At 37.7% G+C, this 18424-nt stretch overlaps 1 long non-coding RNA gene across 27 annotated transcripts in view; it reads right to left on the bottom strand.

Moving 5' to 3' along the window:
- Positions 1-1118: 1118 nt before the first annotated feature.
- LOC144309440 (uncharacterized) overlaps positions 1119-18424 on the bottom strand; it is a 42991-nt gene continuing 25685 nt past the window's right edge. For 26 of the 27 annotated variants that reach the window (XR_013375421.1, XR_013375432.1, XR_013375429.1 and 23 more), the window contains 3 exons: positions 8221-8292; positions 7559-7633; positions 2604-3812 (listed from right to left, as the gene is read on the bottom strand). This is a non-coding gene — a long non-coding RNA (uncharacterized LOC144309440). Of the gene's footprint in view, positions 2507-2603; positions 3813-7558; positions 7634-8220; positions 8293-18424 lie in introns of those variants that run through there. The other variant, XR_013375425.1, reaches the window with a different exon arrangement.

The following is an 18424-nucleotide window of genomic DNA, read 5'->3' as shown; positions in this document are numbered from 1 at the left end:
CCCCCCTCCTATAGATATATCTGTTTCGTTTCTTAAATTCCACATATGAGTGAAATAATAAGGTATTTGTGTTTCTCTGACTTAATTTTGCTTAGCATAATACAGTCTAGCTCCATCCACATTGTCGCAAATGGCAAGATTTCATTCTTTTTGCTGGCCAAGTAATACTCTGTAATACTCCATATCTCCTTTATCCACTCATCAGTTGGTGGACATTTCAGTTCTATCCATAGTTTGGCTATTGTTGACATGCTGCTAGAAACATCAGGGACATGTTCTCTTTGAATCTGTATTTTTGTATCCATTGTGTAAATACCTAGTAGTGCAATTGTTAGATCATAGGGTAGTTATATTGTTAACTTCTTGAGGAACCTGCATACTGTTTTCCAGAGTAGCTGCACCAGTTTGCATTCCCACCAGCAGTGCAAGACAGTTCCCCTTTCTCCACATTCTCACAAACACAAAACCTGTTTTTTCTTCTGTTGGTAATTTTAGCCATTCTGACAAGTGTGAGGTGATATCTCATTGTGGTTTTGATTTGTATTTCCCTAATGAAGAGTAATGTTGAGCATCTTTTCACGTGTCTGTTAGGCATCTGGATGTCTTCCTTGGATAAATATTCATGTCTTCTGCCCATTTCTTAACTGGATTAGTTTTTAACTGTTGAGTTTGATAATTTCTTTATAAATTTTAGATACTAACCCTTTATCAGATAAGTAATTTGAAAATATCCTCTTCCATTCTGTAGGCTGCCTTTTAGTTTTGTTGATTGTTTCCTTCACTGTGCAGAGGCTTTTAATCTCGATGAAGTCCCAACAGTTCATTTTTGCTTTTGTTTCCCTTGTGTCTGTGATGTGTCTAGTAGGAAGTTGCTATGGCCAAGGTTAAATGTTGCTGCCTGTGTTCTTCTCTGGTATTTTGATGGTTTTCTGTCTCATACTTAGGTCTTTCATCCATTTTGAATTTATTTTTGTGTGTGGCGTAGAAAGTGGTCCAGTTTCATTCTTCTGCATGTTACTATCTAGTTTTCCTAACACCACTTGTTGAAGAGATTGTATTTTTTCCACTGAATATCCTTTTTTGCTTTGTTAAAGATTAGTTGACTATATAGTTGTGGGACAAGTGCTACTTCTAAAAAAAATATCTTTCTTCTTCTTAGAAGAAAACAGATCTGTTATCTGTTATTTTGTAAGAATGAGTGAAGGCAAAACTGGTAATGGTCCATTGGAAGTTTTTTCTCCAGAGTGGCTGAATGTAGAGACAGGTAGGTTCTGGGATATCCCTGGCTATTATAGTCCTACCTCAGAACCTAATATCCACTGCCTTCACTCAGTCTCTTCTGGCTGGTCCCATCCCACAGCCTTTCACTCAAAACTTTATTGTTGAGAACTGTTTAACACCCGGGTTTGGAGACAAAAGGAGAACCCTCAGTTGAGGCAGAGCAGTCTTAGAAACTTAGGAAAATGCAAGAAACTTGAGCATAAGGGTAATTTTTAAAAAACTGCCATAGACCAAAGGTTTGTATCGTCCCAAGATTTGTATTTTGAAACCTAATCTCAAGTGTGATGCTGTATGGAAGTAGAACTTTTGAGATGTGATTAGGTCATGAGGGCTCTGGAATGGAATTAGTGCTTTTAAAAATGAGATCCCAGAGAGATCCTTCACCCCTTCTGCCCTGTGAGAACACAATAAAAAGATTGCTGCCTGTCAGTCAGGAAGTGGGCTGTCACCCAGACACTGTATCTTCCGGTGCTTTCATCTTGGACTTCCCAGCTTTCAGAATTTTTAGAAATAAATTTCTGTTGTTTATAAGTTACCCTATTTATGGCATTTTGTTATAGTGGCCTGAGCAAACTGAGACAACTACAAAAAAGAGCAAAGGAAATGGGGCCATGGTTTCTTAAAATGAATATGAGCAGTGGGGCATATAGCACAATATGAACAAAACTTTGATGAAAAGCAATCCATCGTAATACGCATATGTAAAAATATGCATATTATTAAATATTTGAAATTATTTGTGACTTATTTGAATCAACATTAACTTCTCTGTAAAATGTTTAGTCTTCATTGCTGTTGTTCATATTGAAGAGCTCTTCACAGTCTCAGAGTCTGAATCTGAAATGAAAATTGTGGTAAAGAAGCCTATACTTTCCCACATGTGCAGAATTGTCATAAAATGACTTGAGGAGGAAAAAGTCATTACAAACCTGTTCTCTCATTTGGCCAGATGGCTTTAATTCTCAGCTTTTTTTTTTTTCCTTCTTTAATCAATCAAGAAAATGCTCTCCTGCAGATTCATAGCTCAGAAGTATACTCTTCCTTGCTCGTGTCCATGCTCAAGCCTCTTGATCTCCAGAGAAAAAGGTTGACATCTGGGGAGATTTCCTTGTTTCACTTTGTTCCAGCAAACTGTTTGAAATATTCAGGCTTTTTATTGAAATTTGAGTCTTCATTCTCTCTTTTAGGTACTGTCTAAAAGTTTTCAATGTTTTAAAAAGGATTCCTAAAATGTTTTTTAAAAGATTCCTAATTAGTTGAGGGAATGCAGCCTAGAGTGAATATTACTATTACAAAAAACAGTACAAATTGAACTTCTGAGGTTTCTAAGCTGCTGCTTTTTAATGGAGTATTTCATGTATGCCTTTTAGGTTCCAATATGATAGTAGTAAGACACATTAACAGATCAGTGTGGCAATATTAATTATCACAAGAAAATTTAGATGTCCAGGTTTGGTGCTTCTGTATGATTAGACACTCATGCACTGGCATTGAAAGCAGTTTAACATTGTCCAAAAGACAAACATTTGGAAAAGCTTTAAACAATTTTGACTGCAGGGATTACAAATTTTAGTCTAATGTTGCAGATCTACTAGATCCTAGTAAGCAACAGGAGTAAAAACATTTTCTAGAAGAAAAAACCTGGGATGAATTTCAGGTAACTGATTTCAGATGAGTAATAAAACATCAGGTTTAGTAGACCCACAAACATGAGACTACATAGGACTCTAAGATAATAGACCCAAGACACCAGAAACTAAATACTAGACAAGACCATGGCTTTGAATTTTGATTTTGGGCAGGAAGTGAGGATGTTCTGAACAATAAGGATACAATCCAGAGAAATTATAGCAAAGCAAACTGGTTTAAAACAATAACTCCGATGTATATTGGGAGGGATTTTACTGCACTTGAAATCAGAAAATAACAGCTTCTAAGGTTTATTTGTTGCTATTCCTGATCCTGATCGAGTATTTCAGTTCTAGACTTCCATTAAGATGTTTAGTAAACTCTGACAATCAACCAAGGGCCAGGCTATGATAAGGGTTTCCATTTTAAACAAAGTCAAATAGCATTGAACCAAAAAAAGAAAGAAAGTTTATTTAAGGCATTGGTGTGTTTGTTGAAGATGTGGGTTATGCTGTAAGAGCAGGGTAGCAGTAAAGAACAAAGGCTGACATCAGATAGAACTCATTTCCTCCACTTCCTTTTTATATGACTTTGAAAGGGGCTGTGACTTAATCTGTTTGACTTTTGATATATTGAGTTTTGGTGGATACTGTCTTCTAATGTGGGTTTACTTACACCCCCAGCAGCAGTGTTTTAGGGTTCCAGTTTCTCCACATCCTTACCAACTTTCAGGTGAGTAGATGATGACTTCTCATTGTGATTTTTGTTTGCATTTCTCTGTTGACTAGTGTTATTTAGCACCTTTACATATGTTTCTTAGATTCTTGGATATCCTGTTTTGTGAAGTGCCTGTTCCAGTCTCTTGCTTGTTTTTTAAAATTGAATTTTTTTATCTTACTGATCTGTAATTTAAATATATATATGTATATGGTTAGGAGTCTATTATTGGATATGCATATTGCAAATATTTTCTCCTAATCTGTAGCTTGCATTTTACTCTTAATGGAGTCTTTGTTGAGCAATAGTTTTTATTTTTTTAAAGATTTTATTTATTCATGAGAGACACAGAGAGAGAAGCAGAGACACAGGCTGAGGGAGAGAAGCGGACAGCCCCATATGAAACTCGATCCTGGGACCCCAGAATCACACCCTGAGCCAAAGGCAGACGCTCAGCCACTGAGCCACCCAGGCATCCCTCGAGCAATAATTTTTAATTTAATGTCAGGTTTATCCATTTTTTTCCTTTATGTTTACCACTTTTTGTGTCCTTTGTAAAAAAATCTTTGTAATACTTAGTGGCTTCATTTTAAAATTTATATCTTTAATTCATCAAGTATTTATTTTCATGAGAGATATAGGTAGGGATCCAAATTATTTCTTTTCCAAATGCTCTTTCAGTTGTCCAAAAAATTTAAAAAATAATTCTTATTTATTTATTTATTTATTTATTTATTTATTTATTTATTTAAAGATTTTATTTATTCATGAGAGACACAGAGAGAGAGAGAGGCAGAGACACTGGCAGAGGGAGAAGCAGGCTCCATGTAGGGAGCCTGAGGTGGGACTCGATCCCAGGATTGCAGGATCACACCCTGGGTTAAGGTCAGGCGCTAAACTGCTGCGCCACCCAGGGATCCCCCAAATAATTCATATTTTAAATGCCAGGGGTTTCTATCACAGTGACTTCACAAGTTTATGATATGAAACACTCTACTACTTAGCAGTGTTCAATAAAATATTAAAACACCAAAAGACATAGGTAAAGTGAGAAACAGATAAACATCTCTGTTGATCAGATATAGAACAGAAAAGCAAAATAGTAAGTGAAACTGAAGTCAGTGGCCCTTCCTCATTATGAGTTTAAAAAAACCAAAAGGAAAACAAAAACAAAAACAAAAAAAACCCAAAAGGACAGGGGAGACTATCTGGGGTAGTCAGTTAAGCATCCAACTCAGGTTTCAGCTCAGTTCAGGATCGCAGGGTCATAAGATCCAGCCCTACATCAAGTTTGTGCTGAGATCTCTCTTCCTTTCCCTCTGCCCCTCACACTTGTGCTCTCTCTTTTTTTCTAAAATAAATAAATAAATCTTTAGAAACAAAACCAAAAAACAAATAAACCCCCCGCCCCAAAGGAGGGTTATTAGGTTCCCATGAGATAAGGAGTACTTTAAGTGCTCATTTGATTCAGGAGTGCAAATACCTCATTACCTCATGAATTCAAAGGCTATGGTAAGGGACCTCCTCATGAAAGAAGGCTGATGGAAGAAAAGTTTCTGGTTACTGTGTTGGGCTGTGACTTTCAGAAAACTTCAGGATTTGAAGGAAGATAGGTTCTCATAACTAGAATAGAACCAAGCTGCTTGTGAGCTTTGTGACAGCATCAGGGGTATCCCCTATGTCTACTTGGAAAAGGAATCCTAACATGCCATTATCAGACCTCATTCTGGATTGAAGGATCAGGATTTAGATGGAGATAAACATAAAACTACCTGACTAGTGATTGGGTTGAACACTGGGCAAGAGAAAGAGGCAGGGAAAATAAACCTCAAAATAGCTCAGAATTCCAGAGAAACGAGTTTTTTTTTTTTTTTTTGAGAAACGAGTTTAATTATCCAAGAGAAACCAACCAAAATGACAATCAGAGTAGGAATTTACTCCAAACAATCAATTTCTTGGGAGTTTAAAGTAAAATATATTTAGATTGTTAAAGGAGATAAATAAGGAATGGCTTCAATGAAAAAAAAGATGAACGAAGAAATTACTTCTAGAATGAAGTCCACGAAGAATGCAAGAATACAGTGAAGTGATGGTAGAATGGGAGGAGGAAATAAAGCGCTGGATATAATTACTTAGGAAAGAAGTGTGAAAAAATAATGGGATGAAGAGACCTTGAAAGGAACAGAGTAAGTATTCAAAAAGGCAAACAGAGGATAGAAATGAGAAAATTGAACAACATTAAATAAAAATGAGTAATTAGTTGAAAAGAGTTTTTGGGAGAAAAAGATGTACAAAACAAAGTTATATATGTCCTAAAATATGCATAACTGTCATCTAAGAAGAAAAGAACAAAAAGAAAATAGAACAGATATTTGAAGATAAAATTGAAGAAACAGGGGATCCCTGGGTGGCGCAGCGGTTTAGCGCCTGCCTTTGGCCCAGGGCGCGATCCTGGAGACCCGGGATCGAATCCCACGTCGGGCTCCCGGTGCATGGAGCCTGCTTCTCCCTCTGCCTATGTCTCTGCCTCTCTCTCTCTCTCTCTCTCTCTCTGTGACTATCATAAATAAAATTTTAAAAAAAGATACAAAGTTTGAAAAATTTTTTTAACTGAAATATAAAGATGTCATACACTGCCGCTTGGAATGCAAAATGGTACATCCACTTTATTTTTTTTAAAGCTTTTATTCATTTATTATGAGAGACACTGAGGGAGGGAGAGAGAGGCAGAGAAACAGGTAGAGGGAGAAGCTGGCTCCATGCAGGGAACCCGACATGGGACTAGATCCTGGGTCTCCAGGATCACGCCCTGGTCGGAAGGTGGCGCTAAACTGCTGAGCCACGGGGGCTGCCCTACATTCACTTTAGAAAAGAGGTAAGCAGGTTTTTTGTTTTTGTTTTTGTTTTTTTTGAGAGAGAGACAGCAAGCACATGTGTATGAGTGGGGTGGGGAGGAGGGGCAGAGAGAAAGGGAGAGAAAGAATCTTAAGCATGCTCCACGTTCAGCATGGAGCCCCACTGGGGGCTTGATCTCACAACCCTGAGATTATGACCTAAGCCAAAATCAACAATCAACAGTTGGACACTTAACTGACTAACCCCCCAGGCACCCCTAGGAAGCATTTTCTTAAAAAGTTAAATATACACTTAGCACATGATGTAGTAATCCTACCATTAAGTATTTCACCTCCCCCAGAATGAAAGCATATGCTCACACAAAGGCCTGCACGTGACTGCTTTTAGCAGCTTTATTCATCATAGCCAAAAGGAAAATCAGAACAACTCAAATGTCCATTAAGTGATGAATGCATAAACAAACTGATATATCCACACAACTGTAACACTACTCAGTAATAAAAAGGAGTGAATTACGGGTTGATGCAATCACATGGATGAATCTCAAAAGGATTATGCTGAGTCAAAGGAGCCAATCACACAAGACTGCATACTGTATGATTTCATTCATAAGACACGGTAGAGGGGCGCCTGGGTGGCTCAGCAGTTGAGCGTCTGCCTTTGACTCAGGGAGTGATCCCGGAGTCCCGCGATCAAGTCCCAGCTCAGAATCCTTGTATGGAGCCTGTTTCTCCCTCTGACCTCTCTCTCTCTCTCTCTTTGTCTCTCATGAATAAATAAATAAAATCTTAAAAAAAAAAGACATGGTGGAAAAAATACTATAGGGACAAAAATGAGGTTGATGGCTGTCAGGGGCTGATAGTGACAACAGGGGATTAACTACAAACAGAAATGTTCTGTATCTCAAACATGGTGGTGGTTACACAACTATATATTTACCAAAGCTCATTAAAAACTGCATACTTAAAAAGAGTACATATTAACTGAAAATTATGCCTCAATAAAGCTGACTTATAAATAAAACAAACCTAAATACACAACGAAGTGATAATAAACATAAGAAAAATCAACTTACAGTTTTTCCAATTCAAGGGTCATCATGAGAATGCTCTCAATTGTTGAAAGTGACACCTGTGTTGTTCCCATGTCTCTGAAAGAGAACGCCCAAACATGCATGATACCAAAGACTAAAATTTCACACCAAGTACAAAAAGGTACTTAATAGTATGTGATTATTTAAATTCTGGCTTCTCTGTCAAGCTAGCTCAAGAGTTTACTTGCTATGGAAGATAATTTCAGAGCATTCTTATTGAAGAAATTAAAATTTATGTGCATCACGAACATAATCACCTTGGTGCTAAACAGTACAATCTCTTTTTACCCTTTTTCTACTCATTCTCAGTTGCATCCACCTTTCTTGATTAGTCTTTTGTTTTAAATAAGGTATACCTTATTCCAGTTTGCTTTTTGAGATAAATGATATTTCTACATATGTGGTAAATATTTCGCTATACACCTGCATGTTCCATATCTCTATGTGTTCTTCAATACTGCTCTCTTCTACTACAGGCTGTCTTGTCCATATACATTCTTTCTTTGCCAATAATTCTTATTACAATAACCCAGCTAAAATTTAAATTATGACTTTTTATTCAAAATGCAAAAGATTTAATCTTTGACAAAAGTAAAAAAGAGCAGAAATCATCTCATGAGCCATGAGATTGTTGTAATACTTACAAATATTTTAATGCTGGCAATTTAAAAAGATATGAATCTTCAACAGTTGTCAGAGGGTTATGACTGAGAATTCTGAAAAAAGCAATGGAATTAAAATTATCTGCATTTTAAGTAACTAGATGAAAATTTATGTTCTTTTTTTTGGTATGGAACTTGAAGTTTAAAAGCAATCATTTTCTGCCTTTGCCTATAAAATCACCCTTAGAATCTGTAAAACATTCTTCCTTTGGGCACTACCCAGGTCTCTGAATGATAAAGCAGGAAGAGAAAGAGAAAAAAATTTTTTAAGTGGATGGCAAAGAAAAAATATGCCAAAGAACATTTCAGGTTGAAAACCTCAGAAGTGACTATACCAGTAGGAAGTAATTTCTGTAGGAAATACTATTTCTAGTGTCCTCCATAATTCAAAGTGCTTTTCTTTTATCTCTAGAAAGTTTAAAAATCCTACAGTTTAAACCACCCAGTTAAAGACAAAATGATAACCAATTCTTCAGTTTTGGAGCCAAACAAGAAGGGCTAAATCTATGAGCAGCCGGTGAAAGCTATATTCCCACCACATAGCCTGTGTGTATTCTTGCATTACAGCCTTTGTCATGGCATGTATCACCTGTTTCCTTATCAATCTCCTGGATTCTCGGCTCCTGGAGGGCAGGGACCATACTTTATTGTCATGTTGTCCCTGTGCCTGACATAGTATAGTGCTTGTTATTGACTATTTAATGTTTGTTGAATAAAGGACATCTTGTCATCTTTTTGACACAAGCTTTTATTCCAAAATGCTGAACAGACCTTCTTCCCAACTCTTTAAAATGAAAAAAGGTAAAAGAAATAGGAAGAAAAGAAAAGACAATCTGCCTTGAGGTTGACTCTACTCAAGAATCATTAACTATACTTTTACCAAGTATTAGATAGATAATCTTCATAACCAATACTATTATTGGGCTGTAAGGCATCTGTGATCAGCATTTCACATTTAATCCTTATAATAACCTTATGTGATAGATACTATCATCACCTCATTTTACAAATGAGGAAACTGAGGTACAGAGAGGTTACGTAATTTGTCCGAGTTTGTCAAGCCAGTCAGAAGCAGAGCTGGAATTTGAACTGAGTTCTGACTCCAAAGCCTGTGTGTAACTCACATGAAGAAAAGGGGGTTTATAAAACAGCTGTTACCATAAACTTTGAGAGCGCTAAATATAGAAACTGTATTCATGTTGAACTTCATCTCTCCACCTGGGAGAGCTCCTCTGAGAATTACATTTTCTATTTTTATTCCTTTTCTCTAATCGACTCCCATGATGAAGTATTTAATTAGCTGATGGTCATTGAGACTTTAGGTATTTTAAACCATGTTATAGGTGAATCAGTGAAAACGGGAAAGTGAGGACATTTGAAACTTCATCCCTCCATAAAAGCAACGACAATGACAAACACTGGCAAACATAGAATCAATGTTTTAATCATTTTGGAAAATTTAACCAATGGGTCTACAGCAACCCAGAGAGCATTTATTAAGGGAAAATGTATTAATTTCTATAAGAACAGTGAGATCTGTTGTTTTAACTAGTTCTAGACCTCTGCTCTGTATCCTGATGGTAGCCTTGAAAAATAGCCCACATCCCAGGGGAGCAAAATGGAGCTGGAGTTCCTTAAAGCCTCCTTCCCAAAGAACTGTCATTGTTTTACCTGTCTAGTGAGTTTCCTGGAAGACCTCAATTGAGAACCTTGTCCTTGACCTCACTGAGAACTGCACAATGCTAGAAGCCTCTTCTTCTCAAGGGGCATTTTAAAAATATCATTATTTATTTATTTATTTATTCATGAGAAAGACACACAGACAGAGAGAGAGAGGCAGAGACACAGGCAAAGGGAGACAGAGAGAGGCAGAGACATAGGCAGAGGGAGAAGTGGGCTCCCTATGGGGAGCTGGATGTGAGACTGGATCCCAGAACTCCAGGATCATGCCTAGAGAGGAAGGCAGACACCCAACCGCTTAGTCACCTAGATATCCCCAGGAGCATTTTTAAAAACACTTACAGGTAAATGTTTTAAACTGGCAGCTGTGTAAGGCAATGGATAACAGTTGGGACAAAAAAAAACAAAAAAACAAAAAACAACAACAACAACAACAACAAAAACCCTAATCTAAAAGTTTAAAAGAAAAAGCTGAGAAATGAGATATCCAGAGAGAGTTTGAAATGCTCCAACATATTCCTGAGAAACTAGAAGACCACAAGACATATTCCTAGGAATGTAGAAAAAAACCTTAGCACTAACAAATGGGTTCAGCAAGGTTGCAGGAAACAAGATCAATATATAAAAGTTAGATGTATTTCTATGTATTAGCAATGAGTAATCCAAAATGATATTAAGAAAAAATTTCCATGTATAACAATATTAAAAAGAATAAAATACTTAGGAAAAAATGTAACCAAAAAGTATAAGATCCATACACTGAAAGCTACAAAACATTGTTGAAATTAAAGAAGATTGAAATAAATGGAAAAAATGCCATGGTCATGGACCAGAAGAAAATATTGTTAAAATGGCACTATGCCCCAAATTGAACTATGGCTTCAGCACAACCCTTATCAAGATCACAGCTGACTTGTTTCCAGGCTAATTCTAAAATTCTTATATCAATTCAAGGGACCCAGAATAGCCAAGAAAAATCTAGATAAAGAACAAAAAAGTGGGAAGATTCACATGCTCTGCTTTCAAAACCCAATTCAAAGCTACAGTAATCGTAGTGTGGCACTGGCATAAGGATAGACATATATAATCAGAGAAGGACAAACATTATATGGTGTCATTCATTTGGGGAATATAAATAATAGTGAAAGGGAATAGAAGGGAAGGGAGAAGAAATGGGTAGGAAATATCAGAAAGGGAGACAGAACATGAAGACTCCTAACTCTGGGAAACAAACTAGGGGTGGTGGAAGGGGAGGAGGGCGGGGGGTGGGGGTGAATGGGTGATGGGCACTGAGTGGAGCACTTGACGGGATGAGCACTGGGTGTTATTCTGTATGTTGGCAAATTGAACACCAATAAAAAGTAAATTTATTATTTAAAAAAATAAAAATAAAAATGCTAACACTGGAAAACAATGTAAATCTCTGATGTTCTGTAAATTAAAAGTGAATAAACTGAGGCTGAAGATTTTAAAAAAAAGGATAGACATATAAACCAATGAAACAGAACTGACAGTCCAGGAATAAATCCTCACATTTATAGTTGACTGATTTTCAACAAGAGTGCCAAAGCAATTCAAAGTGGGAAGACTAGTCTTTTCGAATGGAGCTGGGACAACTATATATTCATATACAAAATAAGGATTCCTACACTTCATTCTATATATAAAAATTAACTCAAAATGGATTAACCTAAATGGAAGTGCTCAAGCTATAAAAACTCTTAGAAATCTTTATGACCTTGGATTAGGCAAGAGTTTCTTAGACATGCCACCAAAAGCACAAATAATAAAAGGAAAAATAGACAAATTGGACTTTATAAAAAATTAAACAGATTTTTGTGCTTCAAAGGACATTATCAAGAAAGTAAAAGACCACTCACAGAATGGGAGAAAATATTTGCAAATCATATGTCTGATAAAAGTCTAGTATCCAGAATATCCAGAACACATAAAGAACTCTTACAACTCAATAAAAAGACTAATAATTGAACTTTTAAATGGGCAAAGGATTCAGAGAGACATTTCTCCAAAGAAAATACACAAATGGCCAATAAGCACATGAAAAGATGTTCAATGTCTTAAGTCATTAGGGAAATACAAATCAAAGCTATAATAAGATACTACTTTATACTCACTAAGATGGCTATAATCAGATGGAGAATGATAAGCGGTAGCAAGATTATGGGGAAAGTGGAATCTTCATACATTGGTGAGAACATAAAATGGCATAGTTACATGTGGAACACAGTTTGGCAGTTCCTCAAAAGGGTTAGACATAGAGTTACTACGTGACTCAGCAATTCCACTCCTAGGTATGTACCCAAGAGAATTAAAATCATATGTCCACACAAAACCATGTATGTGAATACTCATAGCAGCATTATTAATAATAGAAGTGGAAACAACTGAAAAGTCCAATAACTGAGGAACAGATGAACAAAAGGTGATGTGTCTATGTAAGGGAATATTATACAGCCTTCAAAAAGAATGAAGTGCTGGTATATATGCTACAACATGGAAAAACTTTGAAGCTAACAGTTATGTGAAAGAAGCTAGACACTCATTTGTATGAAATGTCCAGAAGAGGCAAATCTAGGATACAGAAGGGGAATTAGTTGTTGCCTGGGAGGAGGGAAGAAGGGGGTGGTCACAGCTGATGGGTACGGTATTTATTTTGGAGGGTGATGAAACTGTCCTGGAATTAGGGTGGCTGTTGTCTATCGAAGTATACCACTGGACTGTATACTTTACAATGTTGCATAGTCTATTATGTGGATTATATCTCAATTAAAAATAAAGAACTGGGGATCCCTGGGTGGAGCAGCGGTTTAGTGCCTGCCTTTGGCCCAGGGCGTGATCATGGAGATCCGGGATCGAATCCCACATCGGGCTCCCGGTGCATGGAGCCTGCTTCTCCCTCTGCCTGTGTCTCTGCCTCTCTCTCTCTCTCTCTCTCTCTCTCTCTCTGTGACTATCATAAATAAATAAAAATTTAAGAAAAATTTAAAAAAAAAATAGAGCACTGGGTGGTAGAACACCAAATATGTTGGTAGGTGGAGAAAAGAAAAGACTTGGACTCTTCTACAACTGAGGTCAGAGGGAGCCAGTGGTAGTGAGGTTGGGAGACAGACTTTTTGGTGGGGGGAGCCATACATTTTTGTTCTTGCCTTGGAAACTCCCCTATTCTTCCTATTCCCATTCTTCTAGATTTTTTTCAGTACCATTAATGTATTGGATTTGTAATGCTAGTTATTATTCAGCAAGATAATGAAGAGGAAGAATATGAGTGTCACATGTCTGGTTAAGCACAGTTCCTCTACTTTGAGATGTTGAATGTCCTTTGCTTTTATTTTTATTTTATTTTTAAAAATATTTTATTTATTTATTCATGAGAGATACACACAGAGAGAGAGAGAGAGGCAGAGACAGAGGCAGAGGGAGAAGCAGGCTTCATGCAGGGAGCCCGATGTGGGACTCAATCACGGGTCTCCAGGATCACGCCCTGGGCTGAAGGCAGCGCTAAACCCCTGAGACACCGGGGCTGCCCTATCCTTTGCTTTTAAAAAACAATTGGCATTAAAATCTATAAGCTCACTGATGGGCTATGTGCTTGTGAGCTCCTCCACCTCTGCATCCTTCCCTCCGTGCGTTTTAAAACAATGACTATAAACCATTATGTAGCCAAAACTATTTGTTTTAACAGTTTGTTATCCTTCCCCCAAATTATCTCAGTTCTCTAACCGTCCACTCTTTCCTGAGTGTTCACCCATGGTCTTGTACCCATCAGCTCAGTGTTTCCTCTTAACCAGTCAGCCCTTGTCCTACTGAGGTTAACATCCTGCATTTATCACTAGTGAAACCAAAATATGGGGCCACTCTAAATTATCCTTGTTCCTCCTCCTGTCTTTAGCGCTATCTTTTCCTCATGAAGGCTGTGCCTGGAGGAAGGACAGAATGAGAACTGACCCAAAAGTTTACAGGTGGAGTACTCCATAGCAACTGCTTTTCTACAAACCACAATACGAGTGGTTTAGATTCACTGAGGACATCACACTAGAGATCATTTTCCTTTCGGTTCAATTCCTTCATTTTGCAGATAAAAGATGTGCTGACCCCTAGTCCACTGGCTTTTTGACATTCACAGGGTTATCTTTATGGAAGTAAAATAAAACAACAGTTTTTATTAGCTTTAAAGGCTGTCTTGTCATCAAAGTTGAAGAGATATTATTCTAAATGATTTTTTTGAAAACTATACCTTATTTGAAGAGGAAAACTCTTGCATTTTTGCAAAAGCTTTTTGCTGTAGAACAATGGGACGGATTAAAGGTAGCTCACAAAATAAGGGAACACGTCTTACCTGTTTTTATTTTTTTCTCCAAATTCTTCTATACGGGTCCAGATAGATGGACTATGTTTCCTTTCTATTAACTAAGGAGACAGAAGAATTGAGGACTGAAGCATGTCTTCACTGTCCTGAATGTACTGAAATCCTAACAGCTTTAGCTGAAAAACTATCCAAAGTAGGCAGTGAAAATAAATTTAAAATAGGACAAACTCCAAACTATCTATCCTAGAATCCCAAGACAGGCAGGGAAAACTGGCTCCTGGAAGGAAGACAGTCGAAGAAATAAGTAGAGTGACCTAGACCCTGTTCCAGTATGTTTGAAGTACTTGGGGATGGATAACCCCTTTCCTTTATTCATCTACATATGTCCATGAGCCACGAGAATGTGACTCCCCACGTGAAGCTCCTCAATACAAGACTTCTAACTAACTTTATCACATAAATTCTTTCTCAGGGGTAGGGGAGGGGCCAAATGTAAAGAATCTGTAATGGTAAGCCTATATCTTAATCAAAGTTCTGAGAATAGTTTTAAAGAAGAGTTCCTGGCAGTGAGGAACAGCAGAAGAAGCAAGCGCCCTTGGAAGCAGGCAGACCTAGGCTTGAATTCTGGCTGTCACTTCCTGGTGAAGTGACTTGAATAACAAACATCTCTGAGTCTTAGTACCATTTACCTCATAAGGCGATTTGAGGATTAAATGAAAGACCATATGCAAAGCATCTTGCATAAGGCTGAGCATAGAGTAGGTGCCTAGTAGTAATGGTGTTACATTTGCCCTGGGGCAGTGAGCAGAAAGCCTGGGGATACCCATAGGTGGCATGGCCAGGAGCTCCAGAAGCATGGGATTGTCTTAGGGAAAAGGAGTTCTCTGCTCTAAAGCTCTTATTCCAGTTAGAAACCAACTCCAAGAGACAATGCACCAAAAGCCAAATAGTCATCATTTAGCTCCTAGTACAAGGGAAAGCGGAGCTGTATTACTTGCAAATCTTGTAAGTGGTTTTGCCACTTATCAACAATGTGAACCTAGGCAAGTTACCCAATGTCTCTGTGTTTCAATTTCCTTGTCCCCAAAGTGGGGATAACAATATCTACATCACAAGAGCTGTTGGAAAAACGAAAATGAGATACAGTGTGAGGGAGCATGTATTGAGTATTTTCCATGTGGCAGGCACTATCTAAGAGTTTTGGTCACACTATCTTGCTTGTACAATACATAAAAGTCCTTAGTATAGTGCCTGGAACACAGTAAGCACCTAATAGAGGTAGGTATTAAAGAAATATTATGGGGCAGAGGAGGAACTGCTATGGTTCCGAGAGAAAGAAGATACGTATCGTTAATAACATGCATGGGAAGAATAAGATGCAGTTGGGAGAAGGAAAGTATAGTGGTTGCTGGGTATGACTGTCTCAAACCTTTTGAACTATTACTAATAGAAAATAATAAAACAGCCACCCTGAGTCCTCCCAAAGGACAGACTGAGTTATTATTTTCACCCTTAATGTTTATGCCTTTCTGAATCTGAACAAGAAGCTGCCAGGATTTCCAGTACATACCAAAAAGTGATGACAATACCCTGAAGTGTATAAACTTGTGTGTGCACACGGCTATCTAAAGGAAACCAATGCTGGATGACTGGGGAAGCATTAGGGTGTCTCTGTGACTGCAGCTCAATTTGCCTTCATAGTATGGCCACACCTGCCTCATTGGTATTCTCAACAGTGAGGTAAATAATTCAATAGGGATAAGGCTTAGAATTTCCTTATTCTCTCTTAGTGCTTATGTTCTTAGCACAACACTGAGGTACCACAGACAAGCCAGCATGTCAATGTACTCTACTTGCATAAGATATAGCCCTTCTACATGGTAGAGTCTTTCAGTTTCTAAAATCATGGAGCTTGTATTGTTAGAACCAGTGAAGTGACTAAAAGAATTTTTAAAAACAATCCATCAGTCTGGACCTGTGTAGGTGAATGAAGAAGAAGCACTTTAAAGTCAGAAAAGAAGAAAAGTATACTTAACATTTTGGATTATCAACCACTGCTGGTTTTCCATAATCTATTTCATTCCTGATTTTATCTGAAAGAGATATGATTATTACTACCATTCAAAAAGTGGTACCTTATTAAAGCCAAAGAAAACAAAAACCTCCAAAGGTGGTACCTCATTAATAAGCTCTTGGCATGTCTTTGAGGTGGATTTCAGATTCAAAATAGACTTTACCACACTGCTAACTTGTTCAGTCAGTATTTATCAATAACTTAGAGGCTTCATTCAAGAAGCTTACTGAGTTATAATTACCTGAAACCCAGGGTCAATCAAGGTCTTGTGGGGCCTGAACCTCATCTACTTTGGGAAATCCTGTCTAATAAAAACATGCAACATTATGAATATAAAAATTGCTAGGACTCCTCTCAAGACCTTGGAAGGGGCCTATGGAAGTGAGGAGCCCTGAAGTTAAAGCTTTGGTCAGTTCAAAATAAATCCACCTCAGCTAGGGCCTATACATTTTACAGACTTCTTTAATGCCAGAGAAAATATTGTTTCAACTTATAAACACCTTGGTAACATGTCACACAGGTAACATGACTAATTCAAAGGGTGGCATCTTCCCTTGGCAACTTGCCTTTGGAAAGAAATGCAATGAAGTTTATATTTCACTATGGCAGAGATTTCCTAAAGCAGACTAGCTTTGTCTATTAGAAAAATTTGACCTCAAACAAAAAAGGAGCCTAACCCCCAGTACACACTTACTGTATCGTGATAATCTTTCAGAAGGAACTGTGAATTAGTTTTCGAAGCTGTATTCAAGTCCCATGACATGAGTATTAATTTATTATCAATACTGGCTAGCTCTGGTTCTTTAATTACCTTTTTCTGTTATTTAAGATGCACACAGAAACTCAACACAAACAAGCTGTTGCTTCATCCATTAAGAGTCTTTTCTATCCCACAACCTGTTCCCTACCTTGTCAACCCCCTACCTTGTTACCCTGCTGCATGGATGCCCGCACGGCTCCCGTGTGTTTTCCTGTCAACATCTTTCTCCTTCCAGTATGAAAGTTTCTTGGGGACAGTCCCTGTCTTATTCTTTGTACCCCCAGTACTTAGTACAGTGTTGACATGTATTGGACATGGCACTCAGTGAATGTTTTTCAATGAATTCATTGATTTTTATCAACTGATTCCCCCATATTCTTTCTTGTGTTGCCCATATAACTATAATGAAAGTCAGATTCTTTCCTTTCCTTCCTTTCTTTCTTTCTTTCTTTCTTTCTTTCTTTTTTTCTTTCTTTCTTTCTTTCTTTTCTTTCTTTTTTGGAAATTCAGATTCTTCTAAGAGACTCTTGGTGTGATAACATGCTTAGAAATAAAGATGGTGAGTTTAAGGCAGTATATTGATGCACCAAAACCTCCTGGTGCAGAAACCCAATGAGCCTTTTCTCCGGGGTGTTCGCAAGCAAAAAACTGACCCTCTGTAGTCTTTTTCCAAGTTAGGCATCAGCAAATTAATGGGAGGAGAGAGGAGCCTTCAACAGATAGGCATCTGCAGGAACTGTCCCTCTAGCTCCAGACACACCCTCAACACCTTCATCTATCCTAAAAAAAACTGTGTGAAATAATATTTCTGAACTACAAGACAGGTAAGATAATCTTTTCCAAAGTCACGTTTAGAGGAAGATCTTCACCTTGAGTCTAAAATCCCCCTCAGGCCATTGAACATCCCCCACTATGATTTGTTTATATCACCAGGAAATCACAGAATTTTCCAGCCGAAAGGGAATAACACACTTCTTATTGAAGAAGAGTCAGGAAATAGCCACATGGAATTATGCTACAGCAATGTATTTCATGAACATTTTTCACACAACTTAACACAAACAATATCTTTTACCATACCTCAAAGGTTCTTATGGCCCCCAGATGATTTACTCAGAGGTATACATTTTTTGAAAAATAATGTTCTGGGTAACTGGTGAGAGAAGTGCCCTGTGGCAGGTTCTCAGCAGTTCTTTCTGCTTTACCATTTAAAAGAAGCTGATGGCTGAGGAAGCACCCACACTTTTGCTCCCTGGAGAATTCCCCTACACTTAGTTCTTTGAAGCTTTATTTTGCATGCATTGAAGCAGTTAGGAACTTTGCCCATTAGCAGGAATCAAAGTTA

The sequence above is a fragment of the Canis aureus genome, unplaced genomic scaffold, assembly GCF_053574225.1.
Source record: "Canis aureus isolate CA01 unplaced genomic scaffold, VMU_Caureus_v.1.0 NW_027326404.1_RagTag, whole genome shotgun sequence".
NCBI lineage: Eukaryota > Metazoa > Chordata > Mammalia > Carnivora > Canidae > Canis > Canis aureus.
This window is presented reverse-complemented; position numbering and strand designations above follow the sequence as displayed.